The sequence below is a fragment of the Artibeus jamaicensis genome, unplaced genomic scaffold (genome assembly GCF_021234435.1).
Source record: "Artibeus jamaicensis isolate MK-2021 breed Jamaican fruit bat unplaced genomic scaffold, CSHL_Jam_final contig_525, whole genome shotgun sequence".
Classification (NCBI taxonomy): Eukaryota; Metazoa; Chordata; class Mammalia; order Chiroptera; family Phyllostomidae; genus Artibeus; species Artibeus jamaicensis.
Window position 1 is genome coordinate 7,092,886 of NW_026521874.1, and position 13,548 is coordinate 7,106,433.

The 13,548-nt window shown below is 50.4% G+C and overlaps 1 long non-coding RNA gene across 1 annotated transcript; it reads right to left on the minus strand.

Annotated features, from left to right (window-relative positions):
- Positions 1-9,971: 9,971 nt before the first annotated feature.
- On the minus strand, positions 9,972-10,941 carry LOC128628102 (uncharacterized). Its single transcript, XR_008392436.1, has 3 exons — positions 10,737-10,941; positions 10,534-10,642; positions 9,972-10,105 (listed from the first exon to the last, which is right to left on the minus strand). It is a non-coding gene; the product is annotated as an uncharacterized LOC128628102 (long non-coding RNA).
- Positions 10,942-13,548: the final 2,607 nt, after the last annotated feature.

Below are 13,548 nucleotides of genomic sequence, written 5' to 3' on the forward strand. Positions count from 1 at the left end.
CACAGCCGAGGGGGAGAGAAAAGTCTTACACGCCCAGCCCTGTGCTTTCCACCGTAGACACAACTAGGAGCCACAGGAGGGAGAGAAGAAGCCCTTTCCAAACAAACAGGTAATTGTAAACAACCAGAACGCACACATTAGCATGGCGAGGTGTCTGTTCTGAGGACGATGTCTCCATAGCTGCTGGATTTCCCTCTTTAAAAAAAAAAAAAAGAAAAGCAACCTGTCACCAAGTGACAGAGTGTAAGCCCGACATAACTAACCAGGGGTGGGGGGCGTTCTCAGAGTCCTTCTCAAATCTTTTCAGGTGTGGGGACAGTGGGGGGACAGGGAGGGGTGGGTTGGGGTGGAGGTCCTTGTGAATCTGAATGTTTTGCTCGTGTTCAGAGGATGGAACTCTTTGCTGATGTCCACGCTGGCTAAAGGCAAAGCCAGGAAGAAAAGTGGTAAAGCTCTGGGTTATAAAATCCGAGAGACAGTTTCCCAGTGGGATGTCAAGTTTGGTATCAGAGAAAGCAAATGTTCATACTGTGACGATAGACTCCGGAAATAACTATCTCCTCCAAGCAGTCTTCTTGGATTTCCTCATTTGAAACTCATCTTTCTCTAGCCTGAGAGGAGTAGGACAAGACCCAGGAGGCTTCCAAAACTTAAGATCTGCGAGATAGGGGCCAAGTTACTTGTTCTCTCTGGACTTTCATGATCTTATCTGTAAAGGGGAGACAAAAATACCTCCTTTGTGTGAACATCCTCAGGCACAGAATTCAACAGTCTGTGGTCAGTTCCTCAACTCAGAGCACTTAACCCAGTCTGCCTAGAAGTCAGAATTATCCAGGGATGTCTCAGCGTGGCCCTGACGTATGAGGCAGCAGGGGACAGAAATGTCACGGACCCACCCTCTTTCCCTGGCTTGGCATGTCTTGGTCACTGCATCAGACCCTTTTATCCATGTTGTATAATTATCTCTACTTTTCAGATGGGTCAGCTAAGGTTCAAAGGTCAAAGCCACACAGTAAAGGGCTGAAGCAGGGAGCATAGTGCACTTCCCACTTCCCCGTCCTCTATGTCCGGCACAAAGTAGGTACTCAGGACCTGTATGTGGCATCAGTTGGAGTGCCCCTCATTTCCTGAATACCCAATTCCCTGACAGATCGTCTGCGAAGAGTTCATCATGGAGAAAGATAGCTTTTTTGAGCACTTAGAAGAATATTGTTAAGGTTGGTTGATACAGCCTGTGTATAAGGAGAAACGGCTAAGAAAGGTGCGCAATGCTGGGGGTTCAAGGTCATCTTTGCAACTGAAAGGTGGTTTATTAAGACAGACCATGAAATGGAGGAGCTAATCAGTTGGGGGCCCAGTAGTGCTGGTCACCCCTTTTGACCCTCTTCTTTGGATCAATTGCTTAATCCTTTTCAAGGGTAAAATGGCAGTAGGGCCCTGACTGCTATGGCTCAGTGGGTTGGGCAACTGTCCTGCAGAGTGAAAGTTCACTGGTTTGATTCCCAGTCAGGGCACATGCCTGGGCTGCAGGCCAGGTCCCCGGTTGGGGGCGTTCGAGAGGCAACTGCTGGATGTTTCTCTCCTTCTCTTTCTCTCTCCTTTCCCCTCTCTCTAAAAGTAAACAAAATCTTTTTACAAAAAAGGGCAGTAGGCCTGTCGTGAGCATTAAACGAGACAACGAAGTAAGTGGATTAGCACAGTGTCCGTGCTCGGTAAAGACCAGCTCTTAGTATCGGTGACCTCGCATTCAGTCGAGTGTTTGTTCAACTAGAGCTGCTCAGTGCTGTGTCCTCCCGGTGCCATTCCGGGTGCTGGCCAAGCAAAGGGCCTACTTGGCTATGAGGGGAGACGGCAAGCAAATGAAGATGTGTCAGCCGTGATCCAACATTCACGCACAGGGAACCGTGGCATCTGAAACAGGCAAGGGGGTAGACCAATGGGAGGAAGGCGGAGCGTGGTCAGGAGGTGATGTGGGGGCGGAGCCCCGAAGCCGTCAGGGATTCTGGCTTGTGAAGTTGGGAGGAACAGTGTTCTAGGCGGAGGGAACAGCACTGCAGAGGCTTCGAGGCCAGAACTTGGTGGGTGCGTTTGAGGAGGAGTAAGGAGGCGGCCGTGGCTGGAAATGAAAGGTTGGGAGCCTCTCAGCAGGGTTGACAAGGACACCAGCCCCTGGCGGTGGGAGTGGGGGCGGGGAGTCGGAAGGGGAGAGGGGTTCAGGTCCTGCAGACCTTGCAAGAGCTTTTGGCTTTGCATCTAAATAAAAGGAGAAGCTATTTTTAAAAGGAGTAACAGGGCTTCCTTCCAGCCCCTCCCCCAAATTCTATTATAAAAACACTTTAAACAAACACAAAAGTTGAAAAACTGTATATGGAACACCCATATACCCACTGAGTGGATTTTATACTTAACATTTTGTTCTGTTTGCCTTATCACACATCTACTCACTTATCTCTCTTATCCATTTATCAATTCATCTCATTATTTTCTTGCATTTAAAGCTGAAGTATCAGTTACCTTATCCGAAGGCACTTCCGCTGCATATCTCCTACTAGACACCGTATTTGTTCAGGGATTTTTTTTTAAGTAAAAATTTACACCCAGGGAAATTCACCCATCTTAATTCTTTGAATTGACACATTTTTGACATGCCCGTCCAATCCAAACCCTATCAAGGTAGAGGATATCACCACCACCACCACCATCATCCCATCCGACCAGCCCTAGGCAACCAGTGTTCAGAGTTTTCTCACCATAGATCCCTTTGGCCTATTCCAGAACTTTATGTAAATGGAAGCAGACAGTATGTGTAAGGTTTATTACTTCACTCATCATAATGCATCTGAGAGTGTATGCTCCTCCCTTTTTTTGAGGGTGGTATTTCACTGTATGGATGTACCACAATTTATCTTTTCTCCAGCTGATGGGCACCTTGGGAAGTTTCTAGCTCTGGACAACCTTACGTTTTGAAAAGATCCCTCTGGCCGAGGGCTGAGAGAATAGACTCTTGGCTAAAAAACAGTAGAGGCAGTAGGACCAGCAGGGAGGCTCCTGAAATAGTTAGGCGAGGAGAACACGGTGGTAGCAGTTTTGCTCACCTGCTTGTTACATCCATTATCTCAGTCAACAAACATCTTAGACAACTCCCTTCCCTTAGAGATAACCTACTCACTCCTTCTGAGTAAAGGCTCTCTTGCTTTCTTTCATATGCAATCACTTTACTCACTTTGGTCAAAGATTTTGCAAATTCCCTCAGTCACAAATTTGCAAAGAGGAACCTTGCAAGGGAGCTGGGTCGCCCGAGGGACTCTGTAGGGGGAAGGATCACCCAGCTTGTCAAAGAGCTACATCAAGTAGGAATTGATAATGGATTAAACACTCTAAGTATCTTGAGATCAAGAGATCTTGGGATGAGCTGGGAATAGATGAAAGTTCTAATAACTCATGGCTTTGAATACTTACCAGGAGCCCTGCACTGTAGAGTACCTCCCATCCATTCTTCTCACGCTGGAGGCCCTACACAGCTCCAATGGGAGTTAAATCCGTGGTATCTGACTTCAGAGGCTACACTCCCCACTACGGCTGTGCCAGTTTCCCCTCCGCTGCAGAAGGTGGATGAGATGGATGCCATAGAGCAAATCGATCTTCTCTCCTTGCCAATGAAGTTGACCCTAATCTGGTCAAGATGTTTTCTGATATCCCTAGAACATGCACAGGAACACTGTTCAAAATGGCAACGGGAATCAGAGTGGGACCCGTGGTTGGAGTGGCCCACTCTTCCTGGTTTGCCTGGGACTCCCAGCCTCGTTTTAGGATTGGAAGTCCCGGAGAGGAGACTGGGAGGGTTGGTCGCGGAGGACGGTCCCTGTTCCTGAAGATGCTTCCCTCTGGGAGGCGGATTGAGTGGTGAGCTCTTTGCTGATTCCGGGAGGACGAACTTAACTCACTACGGGGACTCCTTCCACTCCTGCCCTGCTCTGGCTTCGGACAATCCGTTTGGTAAAAGTTACGGGGACACGGCCTTAGCCACTTGCCCCGTCCATTGGCTGGCGTTTGGGGACACACTGACAAGTAAGTGTGCCCTTTGCTGGAGGACAGAGGACCATGGAGTGATTCTTCAATATTAAGTATTAAAGTTCTGGGATCTTGAAAGTGTTTTTTTCTCTGCTGTACCCAGAGCAATGTCTGTCCAGCTCAGCTTTGCTTTTCTGCCGCCGCCGCCACAGGCTGCCTTTTGCTCTCCCCTTTCTTATTCAGATCAGAACACTGGTTTCCTACACACTCTGGAGCCTTCACAATCTCATCCCCTTAGTATTAACCTTTTTATATTTTTATTTTTAAATTGTTTTCAAGTGCAGTTTACATTCAATGTTATTTTGCATTAGCATCAGCTTTACAGTATAGTGGTTAGACCATCATATACTTTAAAAGGGCTCTCCCTTTACCAGCACCCACCTAGCACCGTTCACATTCATTACAGGATTACTGACGGTATTTCCTATGCTGTACTTTACATCCCTACGACTGTGCTGTTACTACCAATCTGTACTTCTCAATCCCTTTGTAACAGGGCGCAGCCAAGAGGGTGGCCCCAGAAAAGGATTTGGGATGGGGTCCAGAGCTCAGGGTGTCCAGGAAATATTAAGATGTCCTCCGCCCCACCCACCCCCACAGCAGGAAGGAACAAATGGAGCCAGGCCATTGAGAGCTGTTCTGCATAGCAACAGTTTTGCAGCTAACCTCTGGAATGGTCATTTAACATATCTGTAACCTTTAACTGGTTTCATAGATATGTTAAATAGCTGTGGCCACACTCTGAGCCAGGGAGAAGGGAGTGACTTCTACCCAGGATGGAACTAGGGGCAGGTCCCCCGAGTTACAGCACCTGCTTGAGAGCTTGGAATTGATTGGCTCCACGCCATGGGGCCACACCTGCCCAGACTAATGATGGCAGCCCAGTAAAGCTGGGAGAGTATGAGAGGCCTGGCAGGTGTAACTGCTTGTAGGAGGAGTTGGAAATGGGGCCGCAAAGGAGGATGGGTGCAGATATTTAAACCCAGATGCAGCAGCTATTGAGAGAGAGAGAGCCACGAGGTCTCAGCTGAGTTAAGACCCCCTCTTGCCGAGGTGAAGTGGGGGGGGGGACCATGCGGTTTTTGCCAGAGTGCAGACCCCTGCAGCGAGGTGAAGAAAAAAGGCTCATGCTTTTAGTGGAGTGCGAACCCCTGCAGCTTTGGTAGAAGAGGCCCACGCGGCTTTGGGGTGCCCCTTTGGCCGAGTGGCCTGGAAAACAGGAGAGACTTTGACTGGAACTGGGTACAAAGAACTCTTGCCAGTGGACCATGAGAGGGTACCACATAACTTTGGATTAACTAGAGAGAGATCCTGCCTGCACGGTGACACAGCTGACGGTGCCAGCGGCCTGCAACACAGACGTGAGCTCTTTTCCTGATTTATGGTACCCGGAGTTGGGACAGTGGGAGAAGGGAGCGCTGTGTGGGTGTAGGTGTATACCCTAAAGGACTTTGATATTTTAGTGGAGGCGTTAGGCCTGAATAGCATTAAATAAACATTTTGTTTCCTTTTCACCAATCTCTGGTATTGAGAGATGTCTTTCCAATTGGCGGCGGACAGAAGAGCCCAGTAGATATTAGTATTCTGTCCTTGGGAGGGGACTCTGTTCTTTAGCAGTTTTTGGCATCCCTAGGTGGGCCAAATATTGCCCCCCTTGGACCTCTTGTTCTGAAACACCTTCACTTTGGTCACCCAGCCCTCCAAGCCCCCTCCCCTCGGGCAGCCGTCATTCTGTTCTCTGTATCTACGAGTCTGTTTCTGTTTTGTTTGTTCGTTTATATGGTTCTTTAGATTCCACGTATATGTGAAGTCATATGGTATCTGTCTGTCTCTGACTGACTTGTAGTTCTTAGCATAATACCTCCTAGGTCCGTTCATGTTGCCGCAGGTGGCAAGATTTCATTCCTTTTTTATGGCCGAGTAGTACTCCACTGCATAGATGTACCGCAGCTTTTTTTTTTAAATCCATTCATCTATTGACGGGCATTTGGGCTGCTTCCAGAGCGTGGCCATTGTAAATGCTTCAGTGGACATAAGGGTGCACATATTCTTTCGAATCCATGTTTCGGGTTTCTTCAGATATACATTTAGAAGTGGAATCACTAGCTCATAAGGCAGTTTCATTTTTAGCTTTTGGGGAACCTCCATTCGATTTTCCACGGCAGCTGCACCAATCTGCATTGCTGCCAACAACGCACGAATGTTCCCCGTGTACTACATCTTCCCCAACACTCGTTGTTTGTCCTTCCCTTAATTCTTCTCACTCACTAAGCAGATCATCTGCGAGAACCATTAACTGCACCCAGGCTCCACCTGCTTCTAATGAAGACCCCGAATAAAACAAGCGCACCCGGGCGGTCTGGTTTCAGAGCCCGCCGAGGAAACACGGGGACTCACAGACACACGATAGGTCCACGGGCTCACTTTTTGAAAAGAGCTTTCAACAGGCCCTCATGTCACATCAACTCAAGGCAGGAGGAACACTTTAGTCCCTGGTTAGTTGCTCACCCCTTTTCTCCCTCGTATGGAGCTGTCTGCCTTTCTAATCCTGTTTCTTGGGTAGTTCTCAGAGCTGAGGACTCGTCTTCATTCTCTGCTCTATGTCTTGGCTCCAGTCACCTCCCTCCTTACAGATTTCTGCAGGAGCCTCCTAACTGGTCAGCTGTTTCCGCTCTTGCCCCCTCCATCCATTCTTCCAGCCGCAGCCCCAGTGATCTTCTGAAATGCAAATCTGATGGTCACTGTCATGCTCCATGGCTTCCACGTGTGCCCGGGGTCATGTCCACAGCTTTTCAGATCTGGCCCACATCTCCCTCCCCAGCTTATCTGCAGCCGCTGACTTGGAAAGTATTTTAATGGGTTCTTCCTTCACGTCTCTCTTCCTTGGGTCTAATTGATCCACGCTGCTCTGACTTAGTTGCAGGGTTTCCACTCATAAATGCCTGATGCTTTCAAGGATGGGAGATTTCAGTGTGAAGGAAATCACTGCACCTCCAGGCTTTGCTCTCTGTACCGCAGGGGCTTCCCTGGAAGGCAGAAAGCGGGGCTACATGTTAAGGCAGGTGGGTAAGGTGAACTGGCTACCAGCGTGGGGGAGTTTCGTCAATAAATCCAGCCAAGACCCCGCCCCCCTGCCCCCACCTGGTGTTGCTGATCTGCCATCAGAGGGGCTCCACTGTTATTGGTGGAAATTCCAAGATGCAGCTCACAATGGCTTCCAGCTTAGGCCCCGGAGGCCCAAGGCAGCGCCCAGACACGATGCCGTTCTCTCACTCCTTGGCCATACATTTCATCGGCCCTTTGTCCATTCCCGGCTGGTCGTCAGCTCAGCCATTTACCACTGAGGACACCAAATCCCAGCGTTGCTCAGCCCTGGCCACGTGGGAAAGGGGGTGCAAATGGACCCTGCTGGGGTGGTCAGCACCCAAGCCAGACCCTCAGGACCTGGTCAGTAGACCTGACCCTGCGGGCTGGGACCTTGCGTGGGGACACTGGAAGCTTTACAGGGGGCTTTTCTGGTACATACAGGCTGAGGTTCTGGCCCACGCTCATGGAAAAAAGAACAAAAGGGGAGACATAGCAGCAAATGCCACAAAGACAGTAACAAAACCAAAATGCCTTGGAGCGAAAAAGAAAAGGAAAAAAAAAACTGGAACAAAGCCGATAGCAACCTCAGCCCCTGCTTGCTATCACTGAGCAGAAACTTGGTTTATTTGAGTTTTGCTTGGAGACAGCACGGTTTTGACAGATGTGCTGTGCGTCCCAACATTAGGGCTGAAAGAGGTGTCTCGATATGATTGGGAGAATGAGGATTTTAATGGCCCCTTTCTTTCTTCAAGTCTTTTGCATATTTTCTACTCCACTAGTCTCCGGTTGCTTACAGTTAAATATAAATGAATTCCTCAACTCCTCGCCTCTTCCTCTATTCTATTCGACTCATTTTTAGAGGGTTTGACTCTGTGTGTGTGTGTGTGTGTGTGTGTGTATTTAATCTATACAACAAAAAAGAGAAAGCAACAGAAATGAGAAAGAGGTGAAAGACCAAAGATCCCCCTGGAAGCCAGGGATGAGGATTTTGATGGATGTTGAGAATTGAGGGTTTTTTTGGTTTGTTTTTTAAGTAATAGTACTGTACTAATCAGCTTCAATGCAACAGATGGCCTATTAGGTTTGCATTCTTTCTAACCTTCACATATCTGCAAGCTGATACTAGTTTTCCATCCACTTTGCAGATGAGAAAACTGATACTCGGTGAGATCACCATTTGCCCAAGGCGCCTCACAAGTGGTGGAGACAGGCTTCAGACTCAGGTATGTGTGGCCCAGAGCACTTAACTAGGCTGCTAGGGGACGGAGCCGGCTGTGATTTTCCTGCTCGGCTCCCCCCACCCCCCCTTATGTGCAGCTCATTCGCATTTCCCCTTTGGAAACTCTTCCTCCTCTGCTCTGTGCTCATAGGATAAAGTTGCCTGGCCTGGGGCGGGCACTTGACCAAGTCCTGACCAATCCGAGCACCCTGACTCTTGGCCAACGTGTTTGGTGTATGGATGGCCTAGAGACTGTTAGCAGGATGGTTAAGAAATGTGAAACCTTTTTGTTTAGGATTGCTAGATGGCTGGCAATCTCCTGTTGCCTCGAGGTTTTGAGGGTCTTCTTTGCCACCAGGAGGGGAGAGTCTGTAATGGAAACAGTCACCTAAACGGGAGGTGGGGAGTGAGAGTCTCCAGAGTGTTGTTTGACTATATGGCTCCAGCATTAACGGAGGCAGGAGTCCATTCTTGAACTTGTGAGTTACACAAGTTGTTGCTTTCCCCAAGTTCTGAGTAAGGCCTTGGAGAGGAGAGCTACATACCGCCAGTGAGAATGAGGGAGACGAGGTGGGCCCACGGGGGCTGTGACATTGTGATTTATGATTAGGAGCATATACTTGGGCTTCATCCTTGGTGTTGGCACGAATTCCTGAAGCCCTTGGCATTTCCTAAGTGATGAGAGCCAGGAAGGTGTCTTGTGCTATGTGAAGGAGGTGACTTTTGGAAGCACCTGAGGATGGGGGCTGGTTGCCAAGAGAGCCAACCATGTGATTCAAGTGCTGGAACTTGGAGTTCTACCTTCAAGGCCTCCGGGGAGGGGATAGAGGCTGGAGATTGAGATGAATCACCAATGGCCAATGATTTAATCAGCTCTGTCTGTGTGATGAAGTCTCCAATGAAGCCCAAAAGGAGACGGTCTGGCGAGCTTTGGAGTTGGTGAATGCATGGAAGTTTGAGGACAGTGGCCCATCTGGAGAGGGCCTGGGAGCTCTGCGCCCCTGTCCCCATACCTGGCACTGTGTACCCCTTCCATCTGGCTGTCCCCGAGTTACATTCCTTTATGAAGAGCTGGCAGTCAGTGGATTGCCTGAGTTCTGTGAGCCGCTCTAAGCAAATTAATCGAACCCAAAGGAGGGGGTCATGGGAATCTCTGATTTATAGCCAGTCTGTTAGGTGCACATGTAACAACCTGGACTTGAAATTGGCATCCTGAGTCGGAAGGGGTCGTTGGAACCCCCGATTTGTAGCTGGTCCGTCAGAAGCACAGGTGGGGGAGCTTTCTTGTGGGACTGCGCCCCTCACCTGTGGGATCTGGCGTGAGCTCTGGGCAGATGGTGGAAGAATTATATTGTAGGACACCCAGCTGGTGTCCGGAGAAATGCTTGTTGGTGCGATGAGAAACCTCTTCCCCACAAATCTGAATTGGGATTGGTGCTCCGGCCCGCGGAGCAGTCAACTGGAGCTCGACCAGCTACCTAGAACAAATGGGTTGGGGGGGACCCAAGAGGCGTGAAGAACGGCAGCAAGACAAAAGGTTCTGATCAAGCTGCAAACTTTATTTTTCCCAACTGGGTATATATATAGGGGGGGAGGGAGAGATTAGGTTGCTTGCTATTGGCTAGCTTGAGACAAAGAAGGGCCCGCTTATTGGTTACTTGGGTGCAACTGGTACTCGTGGACACCTCATGTGCCCGTAGCCGATTGACTTGTGGAGCGCACAGGTTCCTGTAATCAACGCATTGTTTTTAGCTAGAAGCCAGGTGTAAGGTTCCCAACAGATTGGGACACACTCACTATGGCCTTGCCAATATATCTACCCCTTTTTGACCTATAAAACTTGCCATGTAAGAAGTCAAAATTTTATTGGTGTGACTGAAGATCCCAGCAGGAAGACTAGGGAGGGAGTGACTGGCTCTGGCCTTTGCGGGCGGTGATCAGGTGGTCGTCACCAAGCCCCCCCTGAGCTCCCCTCTCCTCAGGTACGACAGGGGCCCTCTGTGTGGGGGTGTCTGAGGGTGGTGCACAGGGGGAGGCACATCAAGGGCTCATGTGCCCCAGGCCCTGTGCTAAGGGCGTGACCCACAGCCCCTCTGAGACATCTCCCAACACAGTGGGAAGTGGGTACCCAGCGCACAGCAGGGCTCTGTACATACTCTTCTCTTTCCCTTTGCCTCTGGGCAATGGTGTGGCTCCCTGAAGCATCTTCCCCTCTTGCTCCGTCACATCCCTGCCAGTTCTGCTCCTCTGCGGAAAGTCCAAAGCCTACAGGTAGAAAGAGCAGGTGTATTGATGTCCCTGTCCCTTTCTGTCCCTGAAGAGATCACCTGTGAGTTCAAGGGCAGAGAGGGAGACTCACACTTCTGGTGCGTGGAAGGGTCTGGAATCTCTTGCAAGAGTGTGGAGATAACCCGGCTACAGCGGACATGTTTGCACTGGCCAGCCTTGGGCTGCGCAGCTGACAGAAGCCACTGGCTGAAGCTAGAGCCGTGGCTGGTTGTCCTTCAGCTGCGGACCGAGTGGGGCTCAGCACCTTGTAGGAAGAGAAAAATGTCTGGGCATCAGCTGGTGGAAACGGTCCTGGAATTCATAACAACCGAAAGGAAAGAGAGGAGTTTTTATTGTTTTAATTGGCAGCTGTCTCTGGATTCTTGTTTGAGTTTGGAGAGGGCAACTGGGCAGGTGTGAGTGCGTGTGTGTACGTGTGTGCATGTGCAAACCTATGTGCGTGAGGGAAGGTGGGAGAAACCTAGGTGTCTGCGGGGCCGGAAAAGCCCGGGAGGAGAGGACGCAGCTGTGTGTGTGTGTGCTGGCAGGTCAGTAAGAAGCGTAGGCGCCCCGGGCCGCCTGTGCTGCGTGTGAAACGGGGAAAAGGAGAGCCCAGTGGCAGTGTTTCAGGGAAGAGAAGAAGGCTCTTTATTGTGTGTGCACACATGTCCAGATAAAAATGGAAAATTGTGGATGAAAGGGCAGGAAAACACGAACACGTGAGCCGGAGGAAACCACGGCCGCTCGAGAGAGGGCAGGAGACGGCCCTGCGCCAGCCTGGAATGAGCGGACGCACCGCGGCTCACTCCTGCTGCCGGCCGCCCGTCCAGAAATAGTTTCCGGGAACCTGGGAGCGCTCCCTGCCCCCCGCTGGTGGGCCAGCGGGGAGATAAAGCCACCGCGTCGCTTGTCTTGGCTGCCTCTCAGCTGAGACTGCTGACAGGCTGCTTTGATCTCGGGTTATCAGGGCCTAACCCTGTGCCCCCGGCCTCGCCTGGCAGCCTCCACCCGCGGTCCCCTCTGCGGGAAGGGCGTTCCAGAAGGTCACTGTTGGTGGGGCGGCGCAGACCTCGTGCCTGTTGTTGGCCTTGGAGCCCGGGCGCTTGATGCAATGAGGGCACCATCTTTTACTCTAGGAGCGGTGACAAAAAGGGGGACCAGGCTGGGGACCAGAAGCTTTGAAGTGGAGCCGTGCAAAATGGTGCCCTCCATGAAGAACACGTGGGGGCCTTTACCCCAAGCAGTGGCGGGGGGGGGGTGCGGCGCGGGGGAGACAGGAAATAGCAATGGCAGCCAGAGACCTTGTGTTCTTCTCTTAGGACGGCCGCTGAGTCACTGGGTGCCCTTGGGCAAGGCTGCTTCTCCTCGGACTTCAGTTTTCAGCCCCTGGCTCCTAAAATGGAAGTGCTTTTGCAACTGTGGAACTTCCCATTCCAAGAAAATCATATGCCTAAACCCAGATGTAAAGCAGATTAAAGGAGGGTCGGGGGCTGAGGTTGGATGAAGGGGGTAGGAAGACCCGGCACCCCAATCCTCAGTTTGTCTTTGATGTCTGTTGGGTTAGATTGCTAGGGCTGCCGTAACCAAGGTGGCTTACACCAACAGCTTTATTGATTCACAGTTCTGAGGGCCTGAAGTCCAAGATCAAGGTGTTGGCAGGGCCGGGCTCCCTCTGAGACCTGTAGGGGGAAGAATCCTTCCTCACGTCATCCAGCGTCTGGTGGTTTGTCAGGAATCCCCGGCCCTCCTGGTGTCGTGAATGCATCACACACGTCTTCCATTGTCACGTGGCCTGATTGCTGTGTGTCCTCAGGTGTCTTTTGTCTGGACACGTCTCTGTGTGCAAACTTCTTTGTATAAAGACACCAGTCACACTGGTTTGGTGTCCCTGAGGACCTCACTCTAACCAACTGCTTACCAAATCAGATCATATTCTGAGACACTTGGGGTTAGGACCTCAACCTATTTTTTTGTGGGGGGTGGATGGGCACCCCTCAACCCATAACACCCACCTTATCTTTTCTAAATTCCTGACTTTCTAGACTCTGTGAGCGTAACAAAATGGTATCACAGGTTTCAGGGCACTTTCTTACGCAGCGGTAATAACTGCAACAGGAAGTTAAACCGAAAGAATATAGATGCCGGCATCAGATCTGCTGTGTTGCTCCAGTTAATATCTTATCAAATCCTTAATATAATATCAAATCCAGTTGCTCCACTTAATATCTTAATCCAGTCACTTCTCTGAGCCTGGTTTCCTCAGCAGAAGGATGGCATTGAATGGAGAGACCACCTACAAAGCCCCAGGTACCCTAGAACCACCCCCTACCCCCTGTGCCAAATTCATGCAGAAGTGTATTTAGTCACAGAGGTAGGAGGGAGTCATGGACGAAGTGAGCCAGCTGCGCTGCATGGGCTCAAGAAACAAGTTCCAGAGGCAAAAGAAGGGTCCCGGGAGCTTAGGGAAAAGAAAGGTGGAGAGAACAAAATACCTATTGATTTTTTTTAAAGATTATATTTATTTATTTCTTAGAGATGTGGGAAGGGAGGGAGAAAGAGAGGGAGGGAAACATCAGTTGTGTCTCATATGCACCCTGACTGGCGATCAAACTGCACCCCTTTGGTGTATGGGAGGGTGCTCCAACCCACTGAGCCACACCGGCCAGGACGCGCCTCGTAGGTTCTTGATCAAGCTCTTTCTCTGTTCCTGAGTGACTCCTCGCCACAGTGCCACTGAGAGTTGCAGAGTAAGTCTGAGTTTCTGAATTCGGTGGGCAGATGCTGGGTCCCAGGAACCAGAGCCTTATTTCATGCCTGTGGGGCTGGGGGAATACGTCGGGAGGTCCCCTTCTCCACCCAGACTTTCAAGACAGGCTAGTCTAGGCTAACCTTGGTTTTCTGTG